General features: G+C 41.1%; 8 non-coding genes across 8 annotated transcripts; all 8 read right to left on the reverse strand.

The window, feature by feature from the left end:
- Nucleotides 1-79: 79 nt before the first annotated feature.
- Nucleotides 80-152, reverse strand: TRNAT-CGU (transfer RNA threonine (anticodon CGU)). The gene has a single exon. It is a non-coding gene; the product is annotated as a tRNA-Thr (tRNA).
- Nucleotides 153-1,465: 1,313 nt separating this feature from the next.
- TRNAT-CGU (transfer RNA threonine (anticodon CGU)) lies at nucleotides 1,466-1,538 on the reverse strand. Its single transcript has one exon. It is a non-coding gene; the product is annotated as a tRNA-Thr (tRNA).
- Nucleotides 1,539-3,306: 1,768 nt separating this feature from the next.
- On the reverse strand, nucleotides 3,307-3,379 carry TRNAT-CGU (transfer RNA threonine (anticodon CGU)). Its single transcript has one exon. It is a non-coding gene; the product is annotated as a tRNA-Thr (tRNA).
- An 844-nt stretch (nucleotides 3,380-4,223) lies between these two features.
- Nucleotides 4,224-4,296, reverse strand: TRNAT-CGU (transfer RNA threonine (anticodon CGU)). Its single transcript has one exon. It is a non-coding gene; the product is annotated as a tRNA-Thr (tRNA).
- Nucleotides 4,297-8,379: 4,083 nt separating this feature from the next.
- TRNAT-CGU (transfer RNA threonine (anticodon CGU)) lies at nucleotides 8,380-8,452 on the reverse strand. Its single transcript has one exon. It is a non-coding gene; the product is annotated as a tRNA-Thr (tRNA).
- Nucleotides 8,453-11,149: 2,697 nt separating this feature from the next.
- Nucleotides 11,150-11,222, reverse strand: TRNAT-CGU (transfer RNA threonine (anticodon CGU)). The gene has a single exon. It is a non-coding gene; the product is annotated as a tRNA-Thr (tRNA).
- A 5,109-nt stretch (nucleotides 11,223-16,331) lies between these two features.
- Nucleotides 16,332-16,404, reverse strand: TRNAT-CGU (transfer RNA threonine (anticodon CGU)). Its single transcript has one exon. It is a non-coding gene; the product is annotated as a tRNA-Thr (tRNA).
- Nucleotides 16,405-20,587: 4,183 nt separating this feature from the next.
- Nucleotides 20,588-20,660, reverse strand: TRNAT-CGU (transfer RNA threonine (anticodon CGU)). Its single transcript has one exon. It is a non-coding gene; the product is annotated as a tRNA-Thr (tRNA).
- Nucleotides 20,661-21,357: the final 697 nt, after the last annotated feature.

The following is a 21,357-nucleotide window of genomic DNA, read 5'->3' on the forward strand; positions in this document are numbered from 1 at the left end:
GCCAAGGAATGTACAGGGGAAGTTATTAGAACTAATGGAATGTAAATAAGAAGAAAGAAAAGTGGATGAAAAAATTACCAGCTGTGAGCAGGAATCGAACCTACGACCTTTGAATAACGAGTTCGATGCTCTAACCACTGAGCTATCACAGCGGCCGTCCCTCCATCCACTTTATGGGGTTTATATTGGAATTTAGAAGTAGGAGTGACAGTCAGCGCCATCTATAAGCCAAACAACGAGTGTGAAAACACTCTTATTCGCATGTTTGGCGTCACGTAGCACGTGAACGTTTTATGAGCAGGCAGCTGATTAATTGTCCCTCTTATACAACCTAAACACACCAAGTCTGCCAGTACGAGACCCTCGTTCATTGAAATAAGGGAGAAATGTGTATACCTAAGGGCTCGTATTTCCGTGTTTAAACATAATATTAAGGAGATATAACAGACAGTAATGCCAAGGAATGTACAGGGGAAGTTATTAGAACTAATGGAATGTAAATAAGAAGAAAGAAGAAAGAAAAGTGGATGAAAAAATTACCAGCTGTGAGCAGGAATTGAACCTACGACCTTCGAATAACGCGTTCGATGCTCTAACCACTGAGCTTTCACAGTGGCCGTGCCTCCATCCACTTTTTGGGGTTTATATTGGAATTTAGAAGTAGGAGTGACAGTCAGCGCCATCTATAAGCCAAACAACGAGTGTGAAAACACTCCTATTCGCATGTTTGGCTTCACGTAGCACGTGAACTTATTATGAGCGGGCAGCTGATTAATTGTACCTCTTTTACAACCTAAACACAGCAAGTCTGCCAGTACGAGGCCCTCGTTCAATGAAATAAGGGAGAAAAGTGTATACCTAAGGGCTCGTATTTCCGTGTTTTAACATAATATGAATGAGATATAACAGACAGTAATGCCAAGGAATATACAGGGGAAGTTATTAGAACTAATGGAATGTAAATAAGAAGAAAGAAGAAAGAAAAGTGGATGAAAAATATACCAGCTGGGAGCAGAAATCGAACCTACGACATTCGAATAACGCGTTCGATGCTCTAACCACTGAGCTATCACAGCGGCCGTCCCTCCATCCACTTTTTGGGGTTTATATTGAAATTTAGAAATAGGAGTGACAGTCAGCGCCATCTATAAGCTAAACAACGAGTGTGAAAACACTCTTATTTGCATGTTTGGCGTCACGTAGCACGTGAACTTCTTATGAGCGGGCAGCTGATTAATTGTCCCTCTTATACAACCTAAACACACCAAGTCTGCCAGTACGAGACCCTCGTTCAATGAAATAAGGGAGAGAAGTGTATACCTAAGGGCTCGTATTTGCGTGTTTTAACATAATATTAATGAGATATAACAGACAGTAATGCCAAGGAATGTACAGGGGAAGTTATTAGAACTAATGGAATGTAAATAAGAAGAAAGAAGAAAGAAAAGTGGATGAAAAAATTACCAGCTGTGAGCAGGAATCGAACCTACGACCTTTGAATAACGAGTTCGATGCTCTAACCACTGAGCTATCACAGCGGCCGTCCCTCCATCCACTTTATGGGGTTTATATTGAAATTTAGAAGTAGGAGTGACAGTCAGCGCCATCTATAAGCCAAACAACGAGTGTGAAAACACTCTTATTTGCATGTTTGGCGTCACGTAGCACGTGAACTTCTTATGAGTGGGCAGCTGATTAATTGTCCCTCTTATACAACCTAAACACACCAAGTCTGCCAGTACGGGACCCTCGTTCAATGAAATAAGGGAGAGAAGTGTATACCTAAGGGCTCGTATTTGCGTGTTTTAACATAATAATAATGAGAAATAACAGACAGTAATGCCAAGGAATGTACAGGGGAAGTTATTAGAACTAATGGAATGTAAATAAGAAGAAAGAAGACAGAAAAGTGGATGAAAAAATTACCAGCTGTGAGCAGGAATCGAACCTACGACATTTGAATAACGAGTTCGATGCTCTAACCACTGAGCTATCACAGCGGCCGTCTCTCCATCCACTTTATGGGGTTTATATTGGAATTTAGAAGTAGGAGTGACAGTCAGCGCCATCTATAAGCCAAACAACGAGTGTGAAAACACTCCTATTCGCATGTTTGGCGTCACGTAGCACGTGAACTTATTATGAGCGGGCAGCTGATTAATTGTACCTCTTTTACAACCTAAACACACCAAGTCTGCCAGTACGAGACGCTCGTTCAATGAAATAAGGGAGAAAAGTGTATACCTAAGGGCTCGTATTTCCGTGTTTTAACATAATATGAATGAGATATAACAGACAGTAATGCCAAGGAATATACAGGGGAAGTTATTAGAACTAATGGAATGTAAATAAGAAGAAAGAAGAAAGAAAAGTGGATGAAAAAATTACCAGCTGTGAGCAGGAATCGAACCTACGACCTTCGAATAACGCGTTCGATGCTCTAACCACTGAGCTATCACAGCGGCCGTGCCTCCATCCACTTTTTGGGGTTTATATTGGAATTTAGAAGTAGGAGTGACAGTCAGCGCCATCTATAAGCCAAACAACGAGTGTGAAAACACTCTTATTCGCAAGTTTGGCGTCACGTAGCACGTGAACCTATTATGAGCGGGCAGCTGTATAATTGTCCCTCTTATACAACCTAAACACACCTAGTCTGCCACTACGAGACCCTCGTTCAATGAAATAAGGGAGAGAAGTGTATACCTAAGGGCTCGTATTTCCGTGTTTTAACATAATATGAATGAGATATAACAGACAGTAATGCCAAGGAATATACAGGGGAAGTTATTAGAACTAATGGAATGTAAATAAGAAGAAAGAAGAAAGAAAAGTGGATGAAAAAATTACCAGCTGTGAGCAGAAATCGAACCTACGACATTCGAATAACGCGTTCGATGCTCTAACCACTGAGCTATCACAGCGGCCGTCCCTCCATCCACTTTTTGGTGTTTATATTGAAATTTTGAAGTAGGAGTGACAGTCAGCGCCATCTATAAGCCAAACAACGAGTGTGAAAACACTCTTATTTGCATGTTTGGCGTCACGTAGCACGTGAACTTCTTATGAGCGGGCAGCTGATTAATTGTCCCTCTTATACAACCTAAACACACCAAGTCTGCCAGTACGAGACCCTCGTTCAATGAAATAAGGGAGAGAAGTGTATACCTAAGGGCTCGTATTTGCGTGCTTTAACATAATATTAATGAGATATAACAGACAGTAATGCCAAGGAATGTACAGGGGAAGTTATTAGAACTAATGGAATGTAAATAAGAAGAAAGAAAAGTGGATGAAAAAATTACCAGCTGTGAGCAGGAATCGAACCTACGACCTTTGAATAACGAGTTCGATGCTCTAACCACTGAGCTATCACAGCGGCCGTCCCTCCATCCACTTTATGGGGTTTATATTGGAATTTTGAAGTAGGAGTGACAGTCAGCGCCATCTATAAGCCAAACAACGAGTGCGAAAACACTCTTATTCGCATGGTTGGCGTCACGTAGCACGTGAACTTATTATGAGCGGGCAGCTGATTAATTGTCCCTCTTATACAACCTAAACACACCAAGTCTGCCAGTACGAGACCCTCGTTCAATGAAATAAGAGAGAAAAGTGTATACCTAAGGGCTCGTATTTCCGTGTTTTAACATAGTATTAATGAGATATAACAGACAGTAATGCCAAGGAATGTACAGGGGAAGTTATTACAACTAATGGAATGTAAATAAGAAGAAAGAAGAAAGAAAAGTGGATGAAAAAATTACCAGCTGTGAGCAGGAATCGAACCTACGACCTTCGAATAACGCGTTCGATGCTCTAACCACTAAGCTATCACAACGGCCGTCTCTCCATCCACTTTTCGGGGTTTATATTGAAACTTAGAAGTAGGAGTGACAGTCAGCGCCATCTATAAGCCAAACAACGAGTGTGAAAACACTCTTATGCGCATGTTTGGCGTCACGTAGCACGTGAACTTCTTATGAGCGGGCAGCTGATTAATTGTCCCTCTAATACAACCTAAACACACCACGTCTGCCAGTACGAGACCCTCGTTCAATGAAATAAGGGAGAGAAGTGTATACCTAAGGGCTCGTATTTGCGTGTTTTAACATAATATTAATGAGATATAACAGACAGTAATGCCAAGGAATTTACAGGGGAAGTTATTAGAACTAATGGAATGTAAATAAGAAGAAAGAAAAGTGGATGAAAAAAGTACCAGCTGTGAGCAGGAATCGAACCTACGACCTTTGAATAACGAGTTCGATGCTCTAACCACTGAGCTATCACAGCGGCCGTCCCTCCATCCACTTTATGGGGTTTATATTGGAATTTAGATGTAGGAGTGACAGTCAGCGCCATCTATAAGCCAAGCAACGAGTGTGAAAACACTCTTATTCGCATGTTTGGCGTCACGTAGCACGTGAACGTTTTATGAGCAGGCAGCTGATTAATTGTCCCTCTTATACAACCTAAACACACCAAGTCTGCCAGTACGAGACCCTCGTTCATTGAAATAAGGGAGAAATGTGTATACCTAAGGGCTTGTATTTCCGTGTTTTAACATAATATTAAGGAGATATAACAGACAGTAATGCCAAGGAATGTACAGGGGAAGTTATTAGAACTAATGGAATGTAAATAAGAAGAAAGAAGAAAGAAAAGTGGACGAAAAAATTACCAGCTGTGAGCAGGAATCGAACCTACGACCTTCGAATAACGCGTTCGATGCTCTAACCACTGAGCTATCACAGCGGCCGTGCCTCTATCCACTTTTTGGGGTTTATATTGGAATTTAGAAGTAGGAGTGACAGTCAGCGCCATCTATAAGCCAAACAACGAGTGTGAAAACACTCTTATTCGCAAGTTTGGCGTCACGTAGCACGTGAACTTATTATGAGCGGGCAGCTGATTAATTGTCCCTCTTATACAACCTAAACACACCAAGTCTGCCAGTACGAGACCCTCGTTCAATGAAATAAGGGAGAAAAGTATATACCTAAGGGCTCGTATTTCCGTGTTTTAACATAATATTAATGAGATATAACAGACAGTAATGCCAAGGAATGTACAGGGGAAGTTATTACAACTAATGGAATGTAAATAAGAAGAAAGAAGAAAGAAAAGTGGATGAAAAATTACCAGCTGTGAGCAGGAATCGAACCTACGACCTTCGAATAACGCGTTCGATGCTCTAACCACTAAGCTATCACAACGGCCGTCCCTCCATCCACTTTTCGGGGTTTATATTGAAACTTAGAAGTAGGAGTGACAGTCAGCGCCATCTATAAGCCAAACAACGAGTGTGAAAACACTCTTATTTGCATGTTTGGCGTCACGTAGCACGTGAACTTGTTATGAGCGGGCAGCTGAATAATTGTCCCTCTTATACAACCTAATTACACCAAGTCTGCCAGTACAAGACCCTCGTTCAATGAAATAAGGGAGAGAAGTGTATACCTAAGGGCTCGTATTTGCGTGTTTTAACATAATATTAATGAGATATAACAGACAGTAATGCCAAGGAATGTACAGGGGAAGTTATTAGAACTAATGGAATGTAAATAAGAAGAAAGAAGAAAGAAAAGTGGATGAAAAAATTACCAGCTGTGAGCAGGAATCGAACCTACGACCTTCGAATAACGCGTTCGATGCTCTAACCACTGAGATATCACAGCGGCCGACCCTCCATCCACTTTTTGGGGTTTATATTGGAATTTAGAAGTAGCAGTGACAGTCAGCACCATCTATAAGCCAAACAACGAGTGTGAAAACACTCCTATTCGCATGTTTGGCGTCACGTAGCACGTGAACTTATTATGAGCGGGCAGCTGATTAATTGTACCTCTTTTACAACCTAAACACACCAAGTCTGCCAGTACGAGACCCTCGTTCAATGAAATAAGGGAGAAAAGTGTATACCTAAGGGCTCGTATTTCCGTATTTTAACATAATATGAATGAGATATAACAGACCGTAATGCCAAGGAATATACAGGGGAAGTTATTAGAACTAATGGAATGTAAATAAGAAGAAAGAAGAAAGAAAAGTGGATGAAAAAATTACCAGCTGTGAGCAGAAATCGAACCTACGACATTCGAATAACGCGTTCGATGCTCTAACCACTGAGCTATCACAGCGGCCGTCCCTCCATCCACTTTTTGGGGTTTATATTGAAATTTAGAAGTAGGAGTGACAGTCAGCGCCATCTATAAGCCAAACAACGAGTGTGAAAACACTCTTATTTGCATGTTCGGCGTCACGTAGCACGTGAACTTCTTATGAGCGGGCAGCTGATTAATTGTCCCTCTTATACAACCTAAACACACCAAGTCTGCCAGTACGAGACCCTCGTTCAATGAAATAAGGGAGAGAAGTGTATACCTAAGGGCTAGTATTTGCGTGTTTTAACATAATATTAATGAGATATAACAGATAGTAATGCCAAGGAATGTACAGGGGAAGTTATTAGAACTAATGGAATGTAAATAAGAAGAAAGAAGAAAGAAAAGTGGATGAAAAAATTACCAGCTGTGAGCAGAAATCGAACCTACGACCTTTGAATAACGAGTTCGATGCTCTAACCACTGAGCTATCACAGCGGCCGTCCCTCCATCCACTTTATGGGGTTTATATTGGAATTTAGATGTAGGAGTGACAGTCAGCGCCATCTATAAGCCAAGCAACGAGTGTGAAAACACTCTTATTCGCATGTTTGGCGTCACGTAGCACGTGAACGTTTTATGAGCAGGCAGCTGATTAATTGTCCCTCTTATACAACCTAAACACACCAAGTCTGCCAGTACGAGACCCTCGTTCATTGAAATAAGGGAGAAATGTGTATACCTAAGGGCTCGTATTTCCGTGTTTTAACATAATATTAAGGAGATATAACAGACAGTAATGCCAAGGAATGTACAGGGGAAGTTATTAGAACTAATGGAATGTAAATAAGAAGAAAGAAGAAAGAAAAGTGGACGAAAAAATTACCAGCTGTGAGCAGGAATCGAACCTACGACCTTCGAATAACGCGTTCGATGCTCTAACCACTGAGCTATCACAGCGGCCGTGCCTCCATCCACTTTTTGGGGTTTATATTGGAATTTAGAAGTAGGAGTGACAGTCAGCGCCATCTATAAGCCAAACAACGAGTGTGAAAACACTCTTATTCGCAAGTTTGGCGTCACGTAGCACGTGAACTTATTATGAGCGGGCAGCTGATTAATTGTCCCTCTTATACAACCTAAACACACCTAGTCTGCCACTACGAGACCCTCGTTCAATGAAATAAGGGAGAGAATTGTATACCCAAGGGTTCGTATTTCCGTGTTTTAACATAATATAATGAGATATAACAGACAGTAATGCCAAGGAATGTACAGGGGAAGTTATTAGAATTAATGAAATGTAAATAAGAAGAAAGAAGAAAGAAAAGTGGAGAAAAAAATTACCAGCTGTGAGCAGGAATCGAACCTACGACCTTCGAATAACGCGTTCGATGCTCTAACCACTGAGATATCACAGCGGCCGACCCTCCATCCACTTTTTGGGGTTTATATTGGAATTTAGAAGTAGGAGTGACAGTCAGCGCCATCTATATGCCAAACAACGAGTGTGAAAACACTCCTATTCGCATGTTTGGCGTCCCGTAGCACGTGAACTTATTATGAGCGGGCAGCTGATTAATTGTACCTCTTTTACAACCTAAACACACCAAGTCTGCCAGTACGAGACCCTCGTTCAATGAAATAAGGGAGAAAAGTGTATACCTAAGGGCTCGTATTTCCGTGTTTTAACATAATATGAATGAGATATAACAGACAGTAATGCCAAGGAATATACAGGGGAAGTTATTAGAACTAATGGAATGTAAATAAGAAGAAAGAAGAAAGAAAAGTGGATGAAAAAATTACCAGCTGTGAGCAGAAATCGAACCTACGACATTCGAATAACGCGTTCGATGCTCTAACCACTGAGCTATCACAGCGGCCGTCCCTCCATCCACTTTTTGGGGTTTATATTGAAATTTAGAAGTAGGAGTGACAGTCAGCGCCATCTATAAGCCAAACAACAAGTGTGAAAACACTTTTATTTGCATGTTTGGCGTCACGTAGCACGTGAACTTCTTATGAGCGGGCAGCTGATTAATTGTCCCTCTTATACAACCTAAACACACCAAGTCTGCCAGTACGAGACCCTCGTTCAATGAAATAAGGGCGAGAAGTGTATACCTAAGGGCTCATATTTGCGTGTTTTAACATAATATTAATGAGATATAACAGACAGTAATGCCAAGGAATGTACAGGGGAAGTTATTAGAACTAATGGAATGTAAATAAGAAGAAAGAAGAAAGAAAAGTGGATGAAAAAATTACCAGCTGTGAGCAGGAATCGAACCTACGACCTTTGAATAACGAGTTCGATGCTCTAACCACTGAGCTATCACAGCGGCCGTCCCTCCATCCACTTTATGGGGTTTATATTGGAATTTAGAAGTAGGAGTGACAGTCAGCGCCATCTATAAGCCAAACAACGAGTGTGAAAACACTCTTATTCGCACGTTTGGCGTCACGTAGCACGTGAACGTTTTATGAGCAGGCAGCTGATTAATTGTCCCTCTTATACAACCTAAACACATCAAGTCTGCCAGTACGAGACCCTCGTTCATTGCAATAAGGGAGAAATGTGTATACCTAAGGGCTCGTATTTCCGTGTTTTAACATAATATTAAGGAGATATAACAGACAGTAATGCCAAGGAATGTACAGGGGAAGTTATTAGAACTAATGGAATGTAAATAAGAAGAAAGAAGAAAGAAAAGTGGACGAAAAAATTACCAGCTGTGAGCAGGAATCGAACCTACGACCTTCGAATAACGCGTTCGATGCTCTAACCACTGAGATATCACAGCGGCCGACCCTCCATCCACTTTTTGGGGTTTATATTGGAATTTAGAAGTAGGAGTGAAAGTCAGCGCCATCTATAAGCCAAACAACGAGTGTGAAAACACTCCTATTCGCATGTTTGGCATCACGTAGCACGTGAACTTATTATGAGCGGGCAGCTGATTAATTGTACCTCTTTTACAACATAAACACACCAAGTCTGCCAGTACGAGACCCTCGTTCAATGAAATAAGGGAGAAAAGTGTATACCTAAGGGCTCGTATTTCCGTGTTTTAACATAATATGAATGAGATATAACAGACAGTAATGCCAAGGAATATACAGGGGAAGTTATTAGAACTAATGGAATGTAAATAAGAAGAAAGAAGAAAGAAAAGTGGATGAAAAAATTACCAGCTGTGAGCAGGAATCGAACCTACGACCTTCGCATAACGCGTTACATGCTCTAACCACTGAGCTATCACAGCGGCCGTCCCTCCATCCACTTTTTCGGGTTTATATTTGAATTTAGAAGTAGGAGTGACAGTCAGCGCCATCTATAAGCCAAGCAACGAGTGTGAAAACACTCTTATTCGCATGTTTGGCGTCACGTAGCACGTGAACGTTTTATGAGCAGGCAGCTGATTAATTGTCCCTCTTATACAACCTAAACACACCAAGTCTGCCAGTACGAGACCCTCGTTCATTGAAATAAGGGAGAAATGTGTATACCTAAGGGCTCGTATTTCCGTGTTTTAACATAATATTAAGGAGATATAACAGACAGTAATGCCAAGGAATGTACAGGGGAAGTTATTAGAACTAATGGAATGTAAATAAGAAGAAAGAAGAAAGAAAAGTGGACGAAAAATTACCAGCTGTGAGCAGGAATCGAACCTACGACCTTCGAATAACGCGTTCGATGCTCTAACCACTGAGCTATCACAGCGGCCGTGCCTCCATCCACTTTTTGGGGTTTATATTGGAATTTAGAAGTAGGAGTGACAGTCAGCGCCATCTATAAGCCAAACAACGAGTGTGAAAACACTCTTATTCGCAAGTTTGGCGTCACGTAGCACGTGAACTTATTATGAGCGGGCAGCTGATTAATTGTCCCTCTTATACAACCTAAACACACCTAGTCTGCCACTACGAGACCCTCGTTCAATGAAATAAGGGAGAGAATTGTATACCCAAGGGTTCGTATTTCCGTGTTTTAACATAATATAATGAGATATAACAGACAGTAATGCCAAGGAATGTACAGGGGAAGTTATTAGAATTAATGAAATGTAAATAAGAAGAAAGAAGAAAGAAAAGTGGAGAAAAAAATTACCAGCTGTGAGCAGGAATCGAACCTACGACCTTCGAATAACGCGTTCGATGCTCTAACCACTGAGATATCACAGCGGCCGACCCTCCATCCACTTTTTGGGGTTTATATTGGAATTTAGAAGTAGGAGTGACAGTCAGCGCCATCTATATGCCAAACAACGAGTGTGAAAACACTCCTATTCGCATGTTTGGCGTCCCGTAGCACGTGAACTTATTATGAGCGGGCAGCTGATTAATTGTACCTCTTTTACAACCTAAACACACCAAGTCTGCCAGTACGAGACCCTCGTTCAATGAAATAAGGGAGAAAAGTGTATACCTAAGGGCTCGTATTTCCGTGTTTTAACATAATATGAATGAGATATAACAGACAGTAATGCCAAGGAATATACAGGGGAAGTTATTAGAACTAATGGAATGTAAATAAGAAGAAAGAAGAAAGAAAAGTGGATGAAAAAATTACCAGCTGTGAGCAGAAATCGAACCTACGACATTCGAATAACGCGTTCGATGCTCTAACCACTGAGCTATCACAGCGGCCGTCCCTCCATCCACTTTTTGGGGTTTATATTGAAATTTAGAAGTAGGAGTGACAGTCAGCGCCATCTATAAGCCAAACAACAAGTGTGAAAACACTTTTATTTGCATGTTTGGCGTCACGTAGCACGTGAACTTCTTATGAGCGGGCAGCTGATTAATTGTCCCTCTTATACAACCTAAACACACCAAGTCTGCCAGTACGAGACCCTCGTTCAATGAAATAAGGGCGAGAAGTGTATACCTAAGGGCTCATATTTGCGTGTTTTAACATAATATTAATGAGATATAACAGACAGTAATGCCAAGGAATGTACAGGGGAAGTTATTAGAACTAATGGAATGTAAATAAGAAGAAAGAAGAAAGAAAAGTGGATGAAAAAATTACCAGCTGTGAGCAGGAATCGAACCTACGACCTTTGAATAACGAGTTCGATGCTCTAACCACTGAGCTATCACAGCGGCCGTCCCTCCATCCACTTTATGGGGTTTATATTGGAATTTAGAAGTAGGAGTGACAGTCAGCGCCATCTATAAGCCAAACAACGAGTGTGAAAACACTCTTATTCGCACGTTTGGCGTCACGTAGCACGTGAACGTTTTATGAGCAGGCAGCTGATTAATTGTCCCTCTTATACAACCTAAACACATCAAGTCTGCCAGTACGAGACCCTCGTTCATTGAAATAAGGGAGAAATGTGTATACCTAAGGGCTCGTATTTCCGTGTTTTAACATAATATTAAGGAGATATAACAGACAGTAATGCCAAGGAATGTACAGGGGAAGTTATTAGAACTAATGGAATGTAAATAAGAAGAAAGAAGAAAGAAAAGTGGACGAAAAAATTACCAGCTGTGAGCAGGAATCGAACCTACGACCTTCGAATAACGCGTTCGATGCTCTAACCACTGAGATATCACAGCGGCCGACCCTCCATCCACTTTTTGGGGTTTATATTGGAATTTAGAAGTAGGAGTGAAAGTCAGCGCCATCTATAAGCCAAACAACGAGTGTGAAAACACTCCTATTCGCATGTTTGGCATCACGTAGCACGTGAACTTATTATGAGCGGGCAGCTGATTAATTGTACCTCTTTTACAACATAAACACACCAAGTCTGCCAGTACGAGACCCTCGTTCAATGAAATAAGGGAGAAAAGTGTATACCTAAGGGCTCGTATTTCCGTGTTTTAACATAATATGAATGAGATATAACAGACAGTAATGCCAAGGAATATACAGGGGAAGTTATTAGAACTAATGGAATGTAAATAAGAAGAAAGAAGAAAGAAAAGTGGATGAAAAAATTACCAGCTGTGAGCAGGAATCGAACCTACGACCTTCGAATAACGCGTTCGATGCTCTAACCACTGAGCTATCACAGCGGCCGTCCCTCCATCCACTTTTTGGGGTTTATATTGGAATTTAGAAGTAGGAGTGACAGTCAGCGCCATCTATAAGTCAAACAACGAGTGTGAAAACACTCTTATTCGCATGTTTGACGTCACGTAGCACGTGAACCTATTATGAGCGGGCAGCTGATTAATTGTCCCTCTTAGACAACCTAAACACACCAAGCCTGCCAGTACGAGACCCTCGTTCAATGAAATAAGGGAGAGAAGTGAATACCTAAGGGCTCGTATTTCCGTGTTTTAACATAATAATTATGAGATATAACAGACAGTAATGCCAAGGAATGTAGAGGGGAAGTTATTAGAATTAATGAAATGTAAATAAGAAGAAAGAAGAAAGAAAAGTGGAGAAAAAAGTTACCAGCTGTGAGCAGGAATCGAACCTACGACCTTCGAATAACGCGTTCTATATTCTAACCACTGAGCTATCACAGCGGCCGTCCCTCCATCCACTTTTTGGGGTTTATATTGGAATTTAGAAGTAGGAGTGACAGTCAGCGCCATCTATAAGCCAAACAACGAGTGTGAAAACACTCTTATTCGCATGCTTGGCGTCACGTAGCACGTGAACTTATTATTAGCGGGCAGCTGAATAAATGTCCCTCTTATACAACCTAAACACACCAAGTCTGCCAGTATGAGACCCTCGTTCAATGAAATAAGGGAGAGAAGTGTATACCTAAGGGCTCGTATTTCCGTGTTTTAACATAATATTAATGAGATATAACAGACAGTAATGCCAAGGAATGTACAGGGGAAGTTATTAGAACTAATGGAATGTAAATAAGAAGAAAGAAGAAAGAAAAGTGGATGAAAAAATTACCAGCAGTGAACAGGAATCGAACCTACGACCTTCGAATAACGCGTTCCATGCTCTAACCACTGAGCTATCACAGCGGCCGTCCCTCCATCCACTTTTTCGGGTTTATATTGGAATTTAGAAGTAGGAGTGACAGTCAGCGCCATCTATAAGCCGAACAACGAGTGTGAAAACACTCTTATTCGCATGTTTGTCGTCACGTAGCACGTGAACTTATTATGAGCGGGCAGCTGAATAATTGTCCCTCTTATACAACCTAAACACACCAAGTCTGACACTACGAGACCTTCGTTCAATGAAATAAGGGAGAGAAGTGTATACCTAAGGGCTCGTATTTCCGTGTTTTAACATAAAATTAATGAGATATACCAGACAGTAATGCCAAGGAATGTACAGGGTAAATTATTAGAACTAATGGAATGTAAATAAGAAGAAAGAAGAAAGAAAATTGGATGAAAAAATTACCAGCTGTGAGCAGGAATCAAACCTACGACCTTCGAATAACGCGTTCGATGCTCTAACCACTGAGCTATCACAGCGGCCGTCCCTCCATCCACTTTTTGGGGTTTATATTGAAAATTAGAAGTAGGAGTGACAGTCAGCGCCATCTATAAGCCAAACAACGAGTGTGAAAACACTCTTATTTGCATGTTTGGCGTCACATAGCACGTGAACTTCTTATGAGCGGGCAGCTGATTAATTGTCCCTCTTATACAACCTAAACACACCAAGTCTGCTAGTACGAGACCCTCGTTCATTGAAATAAGGGAGAGAAGTGTATACCTAAGGGCTCGTAGTTGCGTGTTTTAACATAATATTAATGAGATATAACAAACAGTAATGCCAAGGAATGTACAGGGGAAGTTATTAGAACTAATGGAATGTAAATAAGAAGAAAGAAGAAAGAAAAGTGGATGAAAAAATTACCAGCAGTGAACAGGAATCGAACCTACGACCTTCGCATAACGCGTTACATGCTCTAACCACTGAGCTATCACAGCGGCCGTCCCTCCATCCACTTTTTCGGGTTTATATTTGAATTTAGAAGTAGGAGTGACAGTCAGCGCCATCTATAAGCCAAACAACGAGTGTGAAAACACTCTTATTCGCATGTTTGGCGTCACGTAGCACGTGAACTTATTATGAGCGGGCAGCCGAATAATTGTCCCTCTTATACAACCTAAACACACCAAGTCTGCCACTACGAGACCTTCGTTCAATGAAATAAGGGAGAGAAGTGTATACATAAGGGCTCATATTTCCGTGTTTTAACATAATATTAATGAGATATACCAGACAGTAATGCCAAGGAATGTACAGGGTAAATTATTAGAACTAATGGAATGTAAATAAGAAGAAAGAAGAAAGAAAAGTGGATGAAAAAATTACCAGCTGTGAGCAGGAATCGAACCTACGACCTTTGAATAACGGGTGTGTGCGTGTGTGAGTGATTGTGTCAAGTTTTCGCGCTCTAATTAACTTTTGAAATGATCTACCAACTAGCCCAACAACAAGTTCTCTTTGAATAACGAGTTCGATGCTCTAACCACTGAGCTATCACAGCGGCCGTCCCTCCATCCACTTTATGGGGTTTATATTGGAATTTAGATGTAGGAGTGACAGTCAGCGCCATCTATAAGCCAAGCAACGAGTGTGAAAACACTCTTATTCGCATGTTTGGCGTCACGTAGCACGTGAACGTTTTATGAGCAGGCAGCTGATTAATTGTCCCTCTTATACAACCTAAACACACCAAGTCTGCCAGTACGAGACCCTCGTTCATTGAAATAAGGGAGAAATGTGTATACCTAAGGGCTCGTATTTCCGTGTTTTAACATAATATTAAGGAGATATAACAGACAGTAATGCCAAGGAATGTACAGGGGAAGTTATTAGAACTAATGGAATGTAAATAAGAAGAAAGAAGAAAGAAAAGTGGACGAAAAAATTACCAGCTGTGAGCAGGAATCGAACCTACGACCTTCGAATAACGCGTTCGATGCTCTAACCACTGAGCTATCACAGCGGCCGTGCCTCCATCCACTTTTTGGGGTTTATATTGGAATTTAGAAGTAGGAGTGACAGTCAGCGCCATCTATAAGCCAAACAACGAGTGTGAAAACACTCTTATTCGCAAGTTTGGCGTCACGTAGCACGTGAACTTATTATGAGCGGGCAGCTGATTAATTGTCCCTCTTATACAACCTAAACACACCTAGTCTGCCACTACGAGACCCTCGTTCAATGAAATAAGGGAGAGAATTGTATACCCAAGGGTTCGTATTTCCGTGTTTTAACATAATATAATGAGATATAACAGACAGTAATGCCAAGGAATGTACAGGGGAAGTTATTAGAATTAATGAAATGTAAATAAGAAGAAAGAAGAAAGAAAAGTGGAGAAAAAAATTACCAGCTGTGAGCAGGAATCGAACCTACGACCTTCGAATAACGCGTTCGATGCTCTAACCACTGAGATATCACAGCGGCCGACCCTCCATCCACTTTTTGGGGTTTATATTGGAATTTAGAAGTAGGAGTGACAGTCAGCGCCATCTATATGCCAAACAACGAGTGTGAAAACACTCCTATTCGCATGTTTGGCGTCCCGTAGCACGTGAACTTATTATGAGCGGGCAGCTGATTAATTGTACCTCTTTTACAACCTAAACACACCAAGTCTGCCAGTACGAGACCCTCGTTCAATGAAATAAGGGAGAAAAGTGTATACCTAAGGGCTCGTATTTCCGTGTTTTAACATAATATGAATGAGTTATAACAGACAGTAATGCCAAGGAATATACAGGGGAAGTTATTAGAACTAATGGAATGTAAATAAGAAGAAAGAAGAAAGAAAAGTGGATGAAAAAATTACCAGCTGTGAGCAGAAATCGAACCTACGACATTCGAATAACGCGTTCGATGCTCTAACCACTGAGCTATCACAGCGGCCGTCCCTCCATCCACTTTTTGGGGTTTATATTGAAATTTAGAAGTAGGAGTGACAGTCAGCGCCATCTATAAGCCAAACAACAAGTGTGAAAACACTTTTATTTGCATGTTTGGCGTCACGTAGCACGTGAACTTCTTATGAGCGGGCAGCTGATTAATTGTCCCTCTTATACAACCTAAACACACCAAGTCTGCCAGTACGAGACCCTCGTTCAATGAAATAAGGGCGAGAAGTGTATACCTAAGGGCTCATATTTGCGTGTTTTAACATAATATTAATGAGATATAACAGACAGTAATGCCAAGGAATGTACAGGGGAAGTTATTAGAACTAATGGAATGTAAATAAGAAGAAAGAAGAACGAAAAGTGGATGAAAAAATTACCAGCTGTGAGCAGGAATCGAACCTACGACCTTTGAATAACGAGTTCGATGCTCTAACCACTGAGCTATCACAGCGGCCATCCCTCCATCCACTTTATGGGGTTTATATTGGAATTTAGAAGTAGGAGTGACAGTCAGCGCCATCTATAAGCCAAACAACGAGTGTGAAAACACTCTTATTCGCACGTTTGGCGTCACGTAGCACGTGAACGTTTTATGAGCAGGCAGCTGATTAATTGTCCCTCTTATACAACCTAAACACATCAAGTCTGCCAGTACGAGACCCTCGTTCATTGAAATAAGGGAGAAATGTGTATACCTAAGGGCTCGTATTTCCGTGTTTTAACATAATATTAAGGAGATATAACAGACAGTAATGCCAAGGAATGTACAGGGGAAGTTATTAGAACTAATGGAATGTAAATAAGAAGAAAGAAGAAAGAAAAGTGGACGAAAAAATTACCAGCTGTGAGCAGGAATCGAACCTACGACCTTCGAATAACGCGTTCGATGCTCTAACCACTGAGCTATCACAGCGGCCGTGCCTCCATCCACTTTTTGGGGTTTATATTGGAATTTAGAAGTAGGAGTGACAGTCAGCGCCATCTATAAGCCAAACAACGAGTGTGAAAACACTCTTATTCGCAAGTTTGGCGTCACGTAGCACGTGAACTTATTATGAGCGGGCAGCTGATTAATTGTCCCTCTTATACAACCTAAACACACCTAGTCTGCCACTACGAGACCCTCGTTCAATGAAATAAGGGAGAGAATTGTATACCCAAGGGTTCGTATTTCCGTGTTTTAACATAATATAATGAGATATAACAGACAGTAATGCCAAGGAATGTACAGGGGAAGTTATTAGAATTAATGAAATGTAAATAAGAAGAAAGAAGAAAGAAAAGTGGAGAAAAAAATTACCAGCTGTGAGCAGGAATCGAACCTACGACCTTCGAATAACGCGTTCGATGCTCTAACCACTGAGATATCACAGCGGCCAACCCTCCATCCACTTTTTGGGGTTTATATTGGAATTTAGAAGTAGGAGTGACAGTCAGCGCCATCTATATGCCAAACAACGAGTGTGAAAACACTCTTATTCGCATGTTTGGCGTCACGTAGCACGTGAACTTATTATGAGCGGGCAGCCGAATAATTGTCCCTCTTATACAACCTAAACACACCAAGTCTGCCACTACGAGACCTTCGTTCAATGAAATAAGGGAGAGAAGTGTATACATAAGGGCTCATATTTCCGTGTTTTAACATAATATTAATGAGATATACCAGACAGTAATGCCAAGGAATGTACAGGGTAAATTATTAGAACTAATGGAATGTAAATAAGAAGAAAGAAGAAAGAAAAGTGGATGAAAAAATTACCAGCTGTGAGCAGGAATCGAACCTACGACCTTTGAATAACGGGTGTGTGCGTGTGTGAGTGATTGTGTCAAGTTTTCGCGCTCTAATTAACTTTTGAAATGATCTACCAACTAGCCCAACAACAAGTTCTCTTTGAATAACGAGTTCGATGCTCTAACCACTGAGCTATCACAGCGGCCGTCCCTCCATCCACTTTATGGGGTTTATATTGGAATTTAGATGTAGGAGTGACAGTCAGCGCCATCTATAAGCCAAGCAACGAGTGTGAAAACACTCTTATTCGCATGTTTGGCGTCACGTAGCACGTGAACGTTTTATGAGCAGGCAGCTGATTAATTGTCCCTCTTATACAACCTAAACACACCAAGTCTGCCAGTACGAGACCCTCGTTCATTGAAATAAGGGAGAAATGTGTATACCTAAGGGCTCGTATTTCCGTGTTTTAACATAATATTAAGGAGATATAACAGACAGTAATGCCAAGGAATGTACAGGGGAAGTTATTAGAACTAATGGAATGTAAATAAGAAGAAAGAAGAAAGAAAAGTGGACGAAAAAATTACCAGCTGTGAGCAGGAATCGAACCTACGACCTTCGAATAACGCGTTCGATGCTCTAACCACTGAGCTATCACAGCGGCCGTGCCTCCATCCACTTTTTGGGGTTTATATTGGAATTTAGAAGTAGGAGTGACAGTCAGCGCCATCTATAAGCCAAACAACGAGTGTGAAAACACTCTTATTCGCAAGTTTGGCGTCACGTAGCACGTGAACTTATTATGAGCGGGCAGCTGATTAATTGTCCCTCTTATACAACCTAAACACACCTAGTCTGCCACTACGAGACCCTCGTTCAATGAAATAAGGGAGAGAATTGTATACCCAAGGGTTCGTATTTCCGTGTTTTAACATAATATAATGAGATATAACAGACAGTAATGCCAAGGAATGTACAGGGGAAGTTATTAGAATTAATGAAATGTAAATAAGAAGAAAGAAGAAAGAAAAGTGGAGAAAAAAATTACCAGCTGTGAGCAGGAATCGAACCTACGACCTTCGAATAACGCGTTCGATGCTCTAACCACTGAGATATCACAGCGGCCGACCCTCCATCCACTTTTTGGGGTTTATATTGGAATTTAGAAGTAGGAGTGACAGTCAGCGCCATCTATATGCCAAACAACGAGTGTGAAAACACTCCTATTCGCATGTTTGGCGTCCCGTAGCACGTGAACTTATTATGAGCGGGCAGCTGATTAATTGTACCTCTTTTACAACCTAAACACACCAAGTCTGCCAGTACGAGACCCTCGTTCAATGAAATAAGGGAGAAAAGTGTATACCTAAGGGCTCGTATTTCCGTGTTTTAACATAATATGAATGAGTTATAACAGACAGTAATGCCAAGGAATATACAGGGGAAGTTATTAGAACTAATGGAATGTAAATAAGAAGAAAGAAGAAAGAAAAGTGGATGAAAAAATTACCAGCTGTGAGCAGAAATCGAACCTACGACATTCGAATAACGCGTTCGATGCTCTAACCACTGAGCTATCACAGCGGCCGTGCCTCCATCCACTTTTTGGGGTTTATATTGGAATTTAGAAGTAGGAGTGACAGTCAGCGCCATCTATAAGCCAAACAACGAGTGTGAAAACACTCTTATTCGCAAGTTTGGCGTCACGTAGCACGTGAACTTATTATGAGCGGGCAGCTGATTAATTGTCCCTCTTATACAACCTAAACACACCTAGTCTGCCACTACGAGACCCTCGTTCAATGAAATAAGGGAGAGAATTGTATACCCAAGGGTTCGTATTTCCGTGTTTTAACATAATATAATGAGATATAACAGACAGTAATGCCAAGGAATGTACAGGGGAAGTTATTAGAATTAATGAAATGTAAATAAGAAGAAAGAAGAAAGAAAAGTGGAGAAAAAAATTACCAGCTGTGAGCAGGAATCGAACCTACGACCTTCGAATAACGCGTTCGATGCTCTAACCACTGAGATATCACAGCGGCCGACCCTCCATCCACTTTTTGGGGTTTATATTGGAATTTAGAAGTAGGAGTGACAGTCAGCGCCATCTATATGCCAAACAACGAGTGTGAAAACACTCCTATTCGCATGTTTGGCGTCCCGTAGCACGTGAACTTATTATGAGCGGGCAGCTGATTAATTGTACCTCTTTTACAACCTAAACACACCAAGTCTGCCAGTACGAGACCCTCGTTCAATGAAATAAGGGAGAAAAGTGTATACCTAAGGGCTCGTATTTCCGTGTTTTAACATAATATGAATGAGTTATAACAGACAGTAATGCCAAGGAATATACAGGGGAAGTTATTAGAACTAATGGAATGTAAATAAGAAGAAAGAAGAAAGAAAAGTGGATGAAAAAATTACCAGCTGTGAGCAGAAATCGAACCTACGACATTCGAATAACGCGTTCGATGCTCTAACCACTGAGCTATCACAGCGGCCGTCCCTCCATCCACTTTTTGGGGTTTATATTGAAATTTAGAAGTAGGAGTGACAGTCAGCGCCATCTATAAGCCAAACAACAAGTGTGAAAACACTTTTATTTGCATGTTTGGCGTCACGTAGCACGTGAACTTCTTATGAGCGGGCAGCTGATTAATTGTCCCTCTTATACAACCTAAACACACCAAGTCTGCCAGTACGAGACCCTCGTTCAATGAAATAAGGGCGAGAAGTGTATACCTAAGGGCTCATATTTGCGTGTTTTAACATAATATTAATGAGATATAACAGACAGTAATGCCAAGGAATGTACAGGGGAAGTTATTAGAACTAATGGAATGTAAATAAGAAGAAAGAAGAAAGAAAAGTGGATGAAAAAATTACCAGCTGTGAGCAGGAATCGAACCTACGACCTTTGAATAACGAGTTCGATGCTCTAACCACTGAGCTATCACAGCGGCCGTCCCTCCATCCACTTTATGGGGTTTATATTGGAATTTAGAAGTAGGAGTGACAGTCAGCGCCATCTATAAGCCAAACAACGAGTGTGAAAACACTCTTATTCGCACGTTTGGCGTCACGTAGCACGTGAACGTTTTATGAGCAGGCAGCTGATTAATTGTCCCTCTTATACAACCTAAACACATCAAGTCTGCCAGTACGAGACCCTCGTTCATTGAAATAAGGGAGAAATGTGTATACCTAAGGGCTCGTATTTCCGTGTTTTAACATAATATTAAGGAGATATAACAGACAGTAATGCCAAGGAATGTACAGGGGAAGTTATTAGAACTAATGGAATGTAAATAAGAAGAAAGAAGAAAGAAAAGTGGACGAAAAAATTACCAGCTGTGAGCAGGAATCGAACCTACGACCTTCGAATAACGCGTTCGATGCTCTAACCACTGAGCTATCACAGCGGCCGTGCCTCCATCCACTTTTTGGGGTTTATATTGGAATTTAGAAGTAGGAGTGACAGTCAGCGCCATCTATAAGCCAAACAACGAGTGTGAAAACACTCTTATTCGCAAGTTTGGCGTCACGTAGCACGTGAACTTATTATGAGCGGGCAGCTGATTAATTGTCCCTCTTATACAACCTAAACACACCTAGTCTGCCACTACGAGACCCTCGTTCAATGAAATAAGGGAGAGA

The sequence above is a fragment of the Rhipicephalus microplus genome, chromosome 7 (genome assembly GCF_043290135.1).
Source record: "Rhipicephalus microplus isolate Deutch F79 chromosome 7, USDA_Rmic, whole genome shotgun sequence".
Taxonomy (NCBI): Eukaryota; Metazoa; Arthropoda; class Arachnida; order Ixodida; family Ixodidae; genus Rhipicephalus; species Rhipicephalus microplus.